The sequence below is a fragment of the Vicugna pacos genome, chromosome 16, assembly GCF_048564905.1.
Source record: "Vicugna pacos chromosome 16, VicPac4, whole genome shotgun sequence".
Lineage (NCBI taxonomy): Eukaryota > Metazoa > Chordata > Mammalia > Artiodactyla > Camelidae > Vicugna > Vicugna pacos.
This window is the reverse complement of record NC_133002.1, coordinates 37,786,156-37,798,995: the sequence shown is the minus strand read 5'-3', so window position 1 is coordinate 37,798,995 and position 12,840 is coordinate 37,786,156.

Sequence of the window (12,840 nt, the reverse complement as noted above, 5' to 3'; positions counted from 1 at the left end):
AGCCCATTCTAAGCGGTTCCCAAGCTCCTGTCCTTGACCTCTGCCCAGGGCAAGAGGAAAGAGAAGGTATCAGGAGACTTGGGTTCTAGGCCTGGCTCTCCTACAGTGGGCTTGTGGCCTAGGGCCTGTCACTTCCTGTCTGAGTCTCTTCTTTAAAATGGGCAGGTTGGTCTAGTCCAGGTTCCCCAACAATTTCTCCTGGCCTACATGGCTCTGATTTCTGAGTCTCAGAAGCTGTCAGAATGGCTTGCCTTAGAGGGGATGAGCATCCTTCCCTCCTTCTTTTCCTCATCCATCCCTCACCTATTCACTCACCTATTCACTCAATACATGACGGAGGCTCTGCAGTAGGCACTGGAGACACAGATACGAATTAGCTTGCTAGGGGGTAGTTGAAAAGAATGCCATTAGTGAACCAAAGGACTTTTGCGTGCCGATGAAGGAAAAGGATTATATCTATTCAGTTGCCAGGGAGCTGCCCTGCTCATTTCCAAGAAATCGAGCTATGGGACAGAGTATCCAGGTAGCCAGGCCTTGGCTGAAATCTCTACCACTCCCTGTCCCCATCTCATGAGTGACAGGGACCACAAAGCTTTTAAAATATTCCCAGAGAGACACTCAGAGCAGGGATAATGGGAAAATGAAGTCAGAGTAGAGGGAAGCAGAGTCAGAGCCAGGATAAAGACTAGGGGCCTGCCCCACTCCCTATAGGTGGTCCTTAGTGATGGGATTGGATCTTCAAATGTACCCCCATCTCTAAATCATTCCATTGTAGAAAGCAAGGACCCATCCCAACTCCAGTATGCCAGGGGCAGGAAGAAACTGACCTGGGGAAGTGGCCCTGGCCCACACCCAGTTGAGGCAGAGTTAGGAGACAACTTGGGCCTCCTGGTCTCCCCATGTCCCAGGGGTATTCCTTTAAGCTGGGCCTTCCCTGCATCTCTGCCCTTGTCACTCCAGCTTCCAGCTTCCCTCTTTGCTCCTCTCTCCCCCTACACATCAGTCTCTGTATCTTCACCCTCTCTGACAAGCCAGCTAATGCCAAGTGTCTTAAGTTCTGCCCAACATCAATGTCCCTGACTCCAGAGCCTCTGTCACCTTAGGGCTCTCCATGCCCCCAGCCCCTCCACTATCACGGCCACTGGCAGCAAGAAGGGTTTATGGGCCTGGGTTCTAGTCTAAAAATAAGGTTTCAATTAAAGTTAAGAGGTATGAGAGAATGCTGCCTCGGGCCGGCAGCCCCTCTCTGAGGCTTCCCCTCAAACAGATGGTTTGTAGCATTTTTAATTAATGAGAGATGTGCAGATGGGGGCACTTAATAGCCTGCAGCAAAATGTAGAGGCTGGAGAGTGGCGGAGCAGAGCTGACCCTGAGCAGACTCTGAGCCAAGAGATGCTGCCTGGGTTGGAGAAGGGAGCCCTGTCCTTCGGCCCTGTCTCTCCATGGCCAGCCCAGCACGCAGCCCCTGGGCCAGCCCTGAGGATGAGAAAGCCTTGCACTCTGGATTCTCTGCCCTGTACCAGCATATGGGAAAGGAAGGAGCATGGAAGGGCAAACCGCTCTGTATAGGTAAGATGGGCCTGAAGGGCCTCTGCACACCTTGCTTTAGGATATTTTATGCCTCTCTCATCTGACTGCCTCCTCTCCCCAGATCTCCACCTTGAGCAAGTCTTTAATGTCTCTGAGCCTTAATATTCTCATAGGGAAGATAAGAATTGGAGAATCATAAACTTGCAGGCTTGAAAGGATCATAAAGTCCATAGTATTCAACTACCAAGGCTTTACCTACAGAATCTCTCCCACCAAGAGGTGGCCTGGTCTCCAAGGCTAAGGCCTCACTTCCTCCAAGAGTCACACAGCAGTTTAACCTGCAGTCAACTCTTACAGAAAAGTCTTAGATAGACTTACAGTCTTATAGAAAAGAATTAGGTAGACTCCACCTCCCTGAGTTAAGTATGACCAGTATGAAAATTAAGAAGGAGACAATGTATATGAAATTGCTCTGTAAGCTATTATAACTATCTGAAACTATGGGAAGAGATGATCTAGGACCAAAAGAGGGGAAAGCAGGGGCCAGCCAAGACAGTGTTCCAGAATAGCATCCCAAGTCTTGCTATTGAGTATTAAAGCCCACCAGGTAATGACTAGCCCCCACCCCTACCCCACCCCAGAGTTCACCTCTGTTTATTGGGCTCATCAAGGGAAAAACAGTCAGAGAAAGTGTGCTTAAGTCAGCATTAACTAGCCATCACTAGATCAACAAAAGCTTCTGGAGCCCCTACTATGAGTCAAGGAGTCAAGGACTGTTCTAGGCACTGAGGATTCAGCTGGGGACAGAAAGCATCTTCCACTCTGGTGCAAGGGAGATGAACAATTAACGAATCAGCATTTTATTTAAATCTCAGGAGGTTATGAGTAGTCTGAAGGAAAAATAATACAGAACATGGACAGGACGCTCTTAATTCCCCCAGCAAGAAATTGTGACAACATGTGTGAAATGTTGCCAAGCAAGGAAGCTCATTAAGGACTCAATGCCCAGGGTTTTTATTAGAGGCTGGTCACATGGTCACCCTGTGGCTGACATGTACCCAAATTCCAGACTCCCAAAGGAAGGCAAATGTTCAGAATAAGCCATACTGTTGACAGCTTAGGCACAGCTAGCCACTCTTATCAGTTAGGGCAGTGGAAATACTTCTAAGATCCAAGTTACCAGATGCCAACCAAGGAACAACCACAGAAGCAGACCTTTCAAAGGACAGGGGTCAGGCCTGCCATGTTAACTCTTTTCTGTACACTTGCATTTAAAACAAAACCCCAGAAATCAGATAATGCTAAATACAAAAGAATTCAATGCTAATGTTAGAATTTTAGCCTCAGGAGGTAGGGAGGGTTGAGTATCAGGATCTCTGTGCCCCGAAACCATACTCTTTTAGCTTACCCACATGTATGTGGAAGGCCAAGCCTGCATCTCTAGAAAGTTCCATCTGGAGTGACAGAAAGACCTCTCAGTTCATGCTGTGCAGTGCTCAGGCAGAAATACTTTCCCAGCACTGGAGAGAAAATGGCTTTACAACCGTTGTGGTCTTTCAGCAACATTCGTCCCCCCAACCCCTGCCCAAAACTGCCCAAGTTTCAACAGTCAGAGTCTAGGGCAGAGACTGAGGGGTACCAAAGGGGAAATGGGGGAGCAAACACTCATTTGGCACACCCCTTTGGCATACTCTCAAGTATCCAACCTGCCTCCAGGCAGCATAACCCTGGTCCTACAGACAAAGCAAGGTTAATACTTATTGGGCTCCACTGGCTAGAGCTAGACACTTGCAGGATTATTCTGTACCAGTTGATTTTACTCTACTTATGTCACAGTCTGCACCCCTAACCCTTCTCTAATGCATGGTAATAAAAAAAAATAATAGCTAAACAGTTGTTAAGCACAAAGTATGAATCAAGTACTGTGTGAATAATTTGCACATACTAACTTATCCCCACAACAATCCTGTAAGATAGGTACAGTATTATCCCCTTTTAAAGATGGGAAAACTGAGGTTAAGTAATTGGCCCCAGGTCACACAGCTAACAGATGGCAGAGGTGGAATATGATCCTACGCACTCTGGCTCCCAAGCCAGCATTCTTAACCGCCAGCACAACCCCACGACACAGAGGCAACACCATGACCCAGGAGTTTTCCAATACTGTCTTCCCCAAAGGATAGCCCATCACATTCTCTGACCTGGATTGGGGTGAGGTAGAAAGAGTACTAACTGAGTCTGAAGTTTAATGAAGATAAATACAAACAATGACATATAAGTGGGTGGACTGTAAACAGTTTAAGCTTCCTTCAGTGGTACCACCCACCAAAGGACATCTGGAAATGCAGGGGCATTCTTGACTACCACAAGGAATAGGGGTGTACTGGCCATTAGTGCCCAGGTGCCAGGAATTTGAAACATCCTGCAGTGGACAGAATAGTCAACATAATAAACAGTGCCTCTCAGATGTCAACAGCACTTGCACTAACAAACGCAGCCCAACAAACTGGCCCTTGTGTACACCTCCAGGACCACAGAAGAAAGAGGCAACAGGAAGGAGCCTTTGAAGCTCACTGATTTTGAAGTTTTACCCATGTATCTTGAGCTTTGTGAAGCACCTGCCGGGCAAGCATATGGCCCAAACCTGTTCCTCAGCCTCCACTTCAAGATTTATCTCCAAGGCATGGACAGGAGCCAGATTCAGGCCCACAGGCTATTTGTCCAGCAAGACACTTGGCTCCATCCTGGCCCTGGCAATGAGCAGACATAGGGCTATGCCAGCTGATTCTTGGACTAAGCATTGAGAAATGTTGAGAAAGTCTCAAAAGGAAGAAGACTGCGGTCACTGCTCATTGTGACTGTCATAAGCTCAGTTGTGTACTGCCGAGGACTCTGCTGAACATGGACAAGAGGGCAAGTCAGGTCGTGGGAAAACAATTCCTATCATCTGTGGGCTCTGGGGAAATAGCAGCATCCTGGTACTTCCCTTTTCTCCCTGTCCTCAAACATAATGCCCCTCAGTAAAGGCTCCAACTGAGGTCCCCGAGTCTCCTTTTTAAAGAAAGGCTAATATTTATGAAATAACTAAAGAGCAGCATAGTCAAGAATCCACAAACAACTCCATGTAGCGAGACAACCTTTATAAACAGCTTAGCACCACATGTTTGTTTTTCACTAAGGCACTGAATCACTGATCTTCTAAATCCTAAAACACTGATTTTCCAGTTTCCCATCTCTGTCCCTTTCCTATACAGCCTAAACATCTGGCCAGGCAAAGTATGACTGAAGATTAAATCTAATTCATGAGACACTTGATTTCCTAGTTGATAAGCTTAAAGATCTCAATCCACAATAGGATAAGGAAAGCAAGACTATTTACAGAGTCACTAGGGATGTCCTTAATGACTATATCCTTGTTTCCTTAGATCTTTTTGACAATTATATAGGCAGCTGTAAAGGAAGAGTGAATGGATTGCTATAATGCCTTAATACTTAGTGATACTAAACTGAATTACGTACCAGAGCCAAAACCCTGGAATGATAGTGGGAGGCTGGGAAGGCAGTAATGTACGACTATCAGACAGGATCAAAACATAAAACAATAGTGATGGCACCAATAAAGTGATCTCAAAGAAACAGTTATTGTCATGGAAAGGACTGTAAAAAAATATAGCTAAGAAACAAACTATTAGGAGAAGAAAGGCAGACAGAGGGATAACAATTCTTGGCTCATGATTCTTTAACCAAAACCTAGAGATTTAAGAAACAAACTTAGGATAAAGTCTTTTTCATTTTTAATGGAAATGTCATGAATTTTTTATGTATTCAAAAGTTGGCCACTTTCCAGAAGAGAGAAAATTAGTTAAACAATGTGCGTTAAAAATAGGTAGGTCTGGCAGTTGTAGCACGTAACAGATTTAGCTCAAGTGGACAACACCCCACCTCACCCTCAATTCACAAACACAGGAAAATGCCAGATACAATGTAGCATATTTAAAACTCCATGGCTCATTATGAGAGACCACTTCATACTCATTAGGATGGCTATCATCAAAAAACAAACAAACACACACAGAAAACAACAAGGGCTGGAGAGAATGGAAAGAAACTGAAACCTTTGTGCACTGCTGGTAGGTATACAAAATGTATGGTGGTTCCTCAAAAAGTTAAACACAGATTACCACATGATCAAAAAATTCCACTTCTGGGTATACATCAAAAAAAAAACCCTGAAAGTAGGGATACAAACAGATATTTATATACACATGTGTATAGCAGCAGTATTCATAATAACCAAAGGGTAAAAGCAACCCAAATGTCCAAGAACCAACCCAAATCAACAGATGAATAGATAAACGAAATGTGACATATACATAATAGAATATTATTCAGTCTTAAAAAAGGAGGAAATTCTAACACTTGCCACAATATGATGAACCCTGAAGTCATTATGCAAGTAAGTGAAATAAGCCAGACACAAAAGGATAAATACTATATGATTCTACCCATATGAGGTAGTTAGAGTAGCCACACTCATGGAAATAGGAAAGTAGAATGGTGGCTGCCAGAGGCTCGGGGAGAGGAGAATGGGGTGTTATTATTTAATGAGTAAAAAATTTCAGTTTTAAAAGAAAAAAAATTTGGAGATCGGTGGTAGTGTGGTTGCACAACAATGTGAAGGTACTTAATGCCACTGAACTGTATATTTTAAATGGTTAAAATGATACATTTTATAATTATATATATTTTGCATACATACATACACAGAAAAAAAAAAAAGCCAAAACAAAAAAACTGCATGCCTGAACTTAAAAGAGAGAAAGGAAGATCCTCCTCAAGAGGAAACCTAAACAGAGTGATAAACTCTGAAGGTGAACTGTAGAAGCCTGGGAAAAGGAGAAACTAGACATAAGATCTAGTCTAGGTGTCGTGCTTTTAATGCCCACACAGAAACAAGGCCGCACTTGAAGGAAGGAGTTGACACTAGGCCCCTAAATGAAACAGGAGCCTCAATGCTAGGTAAACTCTACCCATCTGCTAAGTGAAGTAGTAAAGGAACTTGCTCTGTACAGGGATCCTACAAGGTATTAAAACTCAAAGTCTGTACCATGCTCAGGTGCAGATGAAGAATTTATATTACTTGAGTGGGGAAATAAAAAAGGTGACAATAGGTCCCACGCTCTATAAACTGCTGACAGGAGCACAAATTAGTATAACCCACATGGAGGGGAATTGGCAATACCACTGAAATTATAAAGCATGAATAATGCATACACAAAGCAGAAAACAATAGGATAGTATTTTCAAAACGCTGAGTGAAAACAATGGTAAACTTAGATAAATGAAATGTGTTATACACATACAATGGAATATTACTCAGTCTTTAAAAAGAAGGAAATTCTAACACTTGCCACAACACATGAACCTTGAAGTCATTACGCTAAGTGAAATAAGCCAGACACAGAAGGCCAAATACTATATGTAAATTACCATTCAATAGCAGAGGGCAATAAAGACCTTTGGGGGAAGCAAAACCGAGAGTACTACTATCAGGCTTATACTAGAACTAGTATATACAGCAGAAAGAAAGAAAGTGAACCCAGTTGGAAAAGGACAGTTGCAAGAAAGAGCGGTGAAAAAAGAAATGTTACAACATACGGAAAATATAAGCAGGAACTCGCTGTATAAAACAATAATAATTATTATGATGACTAAGGGGATTTAAAAGGCAAAATGGAACTAAAATATTGAATAAGAACACGTGTAAAACAAGAGGGAATAATTAAAATGTTTTAAGGACTTTGTATTGTTAGGGAGGAACAGAGAGTTATTAACTGTACAAGTAAGCCAGCTAAAATGTTTAAAATAATAATAAGATGTATCATTTCCAAACTAGCAAAGGGAAAAGGGCAGGTAATAAACTAAATTTAAAAACTGGGTCAATCCAGAAGGTAGTAAAGGAGAAAAAGCATAAAAAAGAAGGATAAACAGAAAGTATCAAAATTATATCGTAGAAATAAATCCAATATATCATTAGGCACAAAATATTAACTAAACTTCCCAGTTAAAAGAAATGTCAGACTGAATTTTCTTAAATAATAAAAATCTAGCTATAGGCTACTTGTAGAGACATACTTCTAAAAACAAAGAAAGTAAAAGGATACTAGAAAAATATTATCCTCTCTCAACTCCCACCCACCAGCCCCACCACACCAAAAAGGGACCTCTCTAGAGTAATATATGACATAAGATTTTAAGGGGAAAAGCATCACTTTATAGAAGGTTTCCATAAAAATATAAATTATCAAAACAGACTCAAAAAGAAATAGAAAACGCCAGACTTAAAGCAATGAAGAAAGCTATCAGTAGTCAAAAATCTGTCCCTCTCATTTAAAAAACTACTAGGCTAAGACCACACTGTCAAGGAAGAGATAACCCTCCCTCTTACTGACTCAAACTGTTCCAGAGGAAAAGAAGAATTCCCCAACTCATTTTATGAGGCTGGAATGTCACTGATACCAAAACTGGACAAGAATAGTCAACAAGTAAAATTATAGACCAATCCTGCTTATGAACACATATAAAAACCTAAATAAGTATTAGCATCAAGTCCAGTAATATATAAAAAGTTCATATGATATTTCACCAAATTGAAAATGTCACTGATTATAAGATACACCATTATTTTTATTCTAAGAAAGAAAAATGCTGTTACTTCAGCCATAATGTAATGTGTCCTTATCACTTGCACATTTTATTTTATACTCGCTGAAGGAGCTTTTTAGAGTTACTTACACAGATTTTTATCATCTATCATTCTTATATATTCTTAATGAGGAAAACATTAGCAAAGTTAATACAGTAAGATCTTCATATTGAAGTCCAACTCTTCTAAATCACTTTTCAACTCAAGGCCTTTGATATCTATTCCTGCCATCCAGAGGGGGTAGCATATAACATTTCATGTAAGAGTTTCTACTCTGGCATTTTCTTCTAAGCCACTGACACGTATCTGTAGAGTTCTGATGCTAAAATTTTCTTTACTTTACCAGAAGATAAAAACAAAATTTTCAGGCAACAGTCAAGACTCCTATTTCTTCCTCAAATGGTCCTTAAAGGGTTGTTGACTAAAACACTAAGGAATTACAGGGTAACCAAGTTCAAGGAAGAGCAATTAGAAGATGCCACTGACTGTTGAACATATTCTAATTATAGAAATGTGAAAATGTGAAAAATCTGAATCTCAGAATCAACAAATATGGTATGTCACAATCAAAGAGGATTTATCTCAGGAATACAAGAATAGTTTAACATTAGAAAATGTATAAAAGTAGGTCACCACATTAACACATTAAAGAAAAAACCCAATGTATGCAGAAAAGCATTTGATAAAATTCAACAATCATAACTTTTTGAAAAAAATCTCTTAGCAAAACATAAATACAAAGGATCAGACTTAACCTTATATAGCTGACTACCTGCCAACATTTCACAACAAAAACAAAATAAACAAACAAAAAACCCAATAAAATGCCAGAAATATCTCCATTAAAGGCAAGAACAGGATAAAGGTGACTGTCATTGCTTCTATTCAATATTATACAAAAGGTCTTAGGCAGCTCAATAAAACAGAAAAATAGCAGAGATAGTACAAGGAGTAGAAAAGAAAAAAGAACTAAACTGTTATTATCAACCTAGATAATCCAAAATAAACTACAAACAAATAAGAGTTTGCACCATTGCACTAATAAGAGAGTGTAGCAAGGTTACAAAGTACAAAAGCCAATATATAAAACTCCATAGAGGGCCTACAGTACAGCAATGAACAATTTAAAAATACAATTTTTGTAAAAGATGGTATTTATAATAGCTTGTAAAATAAGATACATAGTAATAAATCTAATCAAAGATGTAATACATTTTTATAGGAAACACTTAAAGCTTCATTGAAAAGAAAGCATTTACTAATTAAAAAAAAACCCTGAAGCATTTAGTAAGACATAAATGAAGTGATATAAAATATTTATGAGTGAGAGGAATATATATATATACCCATTTCTACCTGAAATTATTTATAGAGTCACTGAAATTCTAAAATTCTAATCAAAACATATAACACAACAAGCTGATTCTAAAACCCATATGGAAGAGGGAAAAGATGAGGTCCAGGAATAGCCAAAACAATTTTGAAAAAAATAAAGGGGTTGGGGAAATCGCCCTACCACACATCAAGACTTTCCATAAATTTTAAGAATTAAAGCAATGTGGTATTGATACAGTAACAACCTACCAGACCAATGGAACAAAATATCTAAACAGAAACAAACTCAAGTAAAGAAAATTCCATCAGTCAAAAGGAATGCAACAGACCTTGGTATATGATAGAGGTGGTATCACAAATCAGCAGGTATAAGAATACTTGGTTAGCAATATGGAAAAAAAAATGATCTACAACATATACCACAGCACATAAAAATAAATTCCAGATGAATTAGAAGCCTAAATGTGATAAACTTTTAAAACTCATAAAATATAAGAAAATATTATTGAAGTAGGAATTTCCTGTAGAAGCACAAAAAAACAAACTAAAAAGAAAAAATGCTAAATTTCAGTACACAAAAATAAAAATATGTGCATCAAATTCTCTTGTGTACTTTTCAAAAGTGAAAAAGCTTTAATCTGGGAGAAAATATTGTGAAACACAGATAGATACCTAATAGTAATCAAAAACAAATTCAATGAAAAAATAGGCAACAATATGAAGAGATAATTTTACAGAACTGAAAACGGTCAATAGATTTATGAAAATATGTTCAGTTTCACTAGCAATCAAGGTAATTGCTATTAAAAGGAGATATAATTTTATACCCTTCAGATTGGCAAAAATTTAAAGTTTAAAAATACCAACACTTGGCAAGGTTGTAGAGACTTGGAACTACAGGGGAGAATGTAAACTGGTATAACCACTTAGTAAACATAAAGATGAGGAGCCCTAAACCCCAGCAATTCCATTTCTAGGTACAGTCCCTAGAAACACTCTCCCATATGTGCCCAAGGAGACACGTACATAGAAATTCAATGCCGTAATGTTCAAATGATGTAAAGTTAGAAATAACCTAAAGGTCCATCGATAGTAAATACATTATAGTATAGAAATACACTGGAATACTAGAAAACAGCTAAAATGGACGAATGTGAAAATTTCAAAACCGTATGTTCAGTAAGAAATAAAAGCAGCAAAAGTATATACTTTCAATACATTTTAAAAACCCCAAAATAAATTTTATCTTGTTGCAGGTATTTGCAAAAATATTAGAAGTTTTTTTTAAGTGCATAGGATGATATATATCAAAGACCAAAGAATACCTCTAGGTAGCCTTTTTTTCTAGGGATAAAGGGTAGGATGAGGAGGGGATAGGAGAAGGTGGCAATATATTTTAAGCACTTAATAATTTAAACATTTCACATAGAAAAGGTCTGGCAATATGCATGATATACTTGTTTTAAAAGGCCTATCCTATAAAATAAGGATAGAGGCTAAAAAAGATGTCTGTTTATAATGGGAAAAAATTGAAAACAGAATTAGTTAAATAAATTGCAGAATAGCCATACAATGAGATGTCATGTAACCACAAAAAAATTACAAGTCAGAAGCGTAGATATTAACTTGGAAAGATGTTGACAACATACTAAGTGCGAAAAACCAGGCTGTACAACTATAGGTTCTCAACCAAGGCATTAAATGGTTAAATGAACTCTCCCCGACACGCACTAATAGGCCAAAGTTCCATTAATTCACCTGTCATATTTTAACCTCATCAATGTGCATCCATGGAAAGAAGTTAACTACAAGGAGCCTAAAAATAATAAAAAAGTACAATAGATCAATTCTGGTGTTTCAAAGAAGAAAGACATTGCTATAATACTTATATAGAATAGCTCCATTCAAAGCCAAAAAAAAAATTATTTCCCAGTGTTGGTGCCAACAACCCCAACCCTTCCAGATGAGACCTGCTCTATCTAACCATCCAGTCAGAGAGCTACCAGAGTTAGCACAGTAGCGTTAAGTTGCTGATCATATATACCAAACAGCCAGGTAAAATATCATAAACTATATTCTAAATAAACTGTCAGGTATTAGTAAAACTCAAAGCTATACTCACAAAATGATGTCATATTTATTAGAGGAAAGAGTGGCAGCAGGAAGCTACTGAAGGAATTTTGAGAGAATAAAACATTTCGCCGTTACATTTATACCTTCTGATAAACTGGAAATTGACTTGGATGTTCTAAAATCTCTGCTCCATATTTTGTTCATTAAAAGTTGTCCAAAAAGTCTAAGAATCATAACAGATTCTATTTCAGGAAAACTGCAATAGCACACTAAGGAAACTGTTTCCTTTACTCACAACCTTTTGACATAAAATGTATGAGGGTTTTCCCATAACAACCAATTCTCCAACTCTCCAGACACCAACTGGGTATCTTACAATTCAATTCTGACACTAACTACCTAGAAGCAACGTAGATCCCACAGGTTAAGTGCGCAGGACCACAAGACTACCCACCACTTCAGACACCAATCACAAGTAGTGGGTCCCCATGTTACCCACACTTCTGTCCAATTTGGCCACAAATCAGGGGTTCCCATGACCTTCCCTTCATGTTTGATAATTTGCTATAACAGCTCACAGAACTTAGGGAAACAGACTTACCAGTTTATTAGAAAGATATTGTAAAGAATATAGATAAACAGCCAGAGGCACAGGTACATAGGGCGAGGACCTTAAGCGTCCTGAGTGCAGGCAGGAGCTTCTGTCCCCATGGAGCTGGAGTGTACCACTCTCCTGGCACAGATGTGTTCACCAACCTGGAGGCTCTCCAATCCCCACAGTTTAGGGATTTTTATGGAGGCTTCATCAGGTAGGTATAATTGATTAGAAACTCAATCTCCATCCCCTTTCCCTTCCCTGGAGGTGGTAGGGCAGAGAGGCTTAAAGTTCTAACCCTCTAATCACATGCCTGGTTCCTCTGGCAACCAGCCCCCATCAAAAAGCTATCTAGGGACCCATCATGAGTAGTCTTATTAGCATACGAAAAGACACTCATTAATTCCAGAGATTTCAAGGAACTTAGAAGCTCTTATGTCAGGAACCAGGGACTAAGACTAGATATTATATTTTAAAATGTTCCTATCATCCCTATTACTCAGGAAACTACAAAGGTTTTAGCAGCTCTTGTGCCAAGAACTGGGGATACAGACCAAATATATATTTCTTATTATATCATAATATCACACATACAATAAAG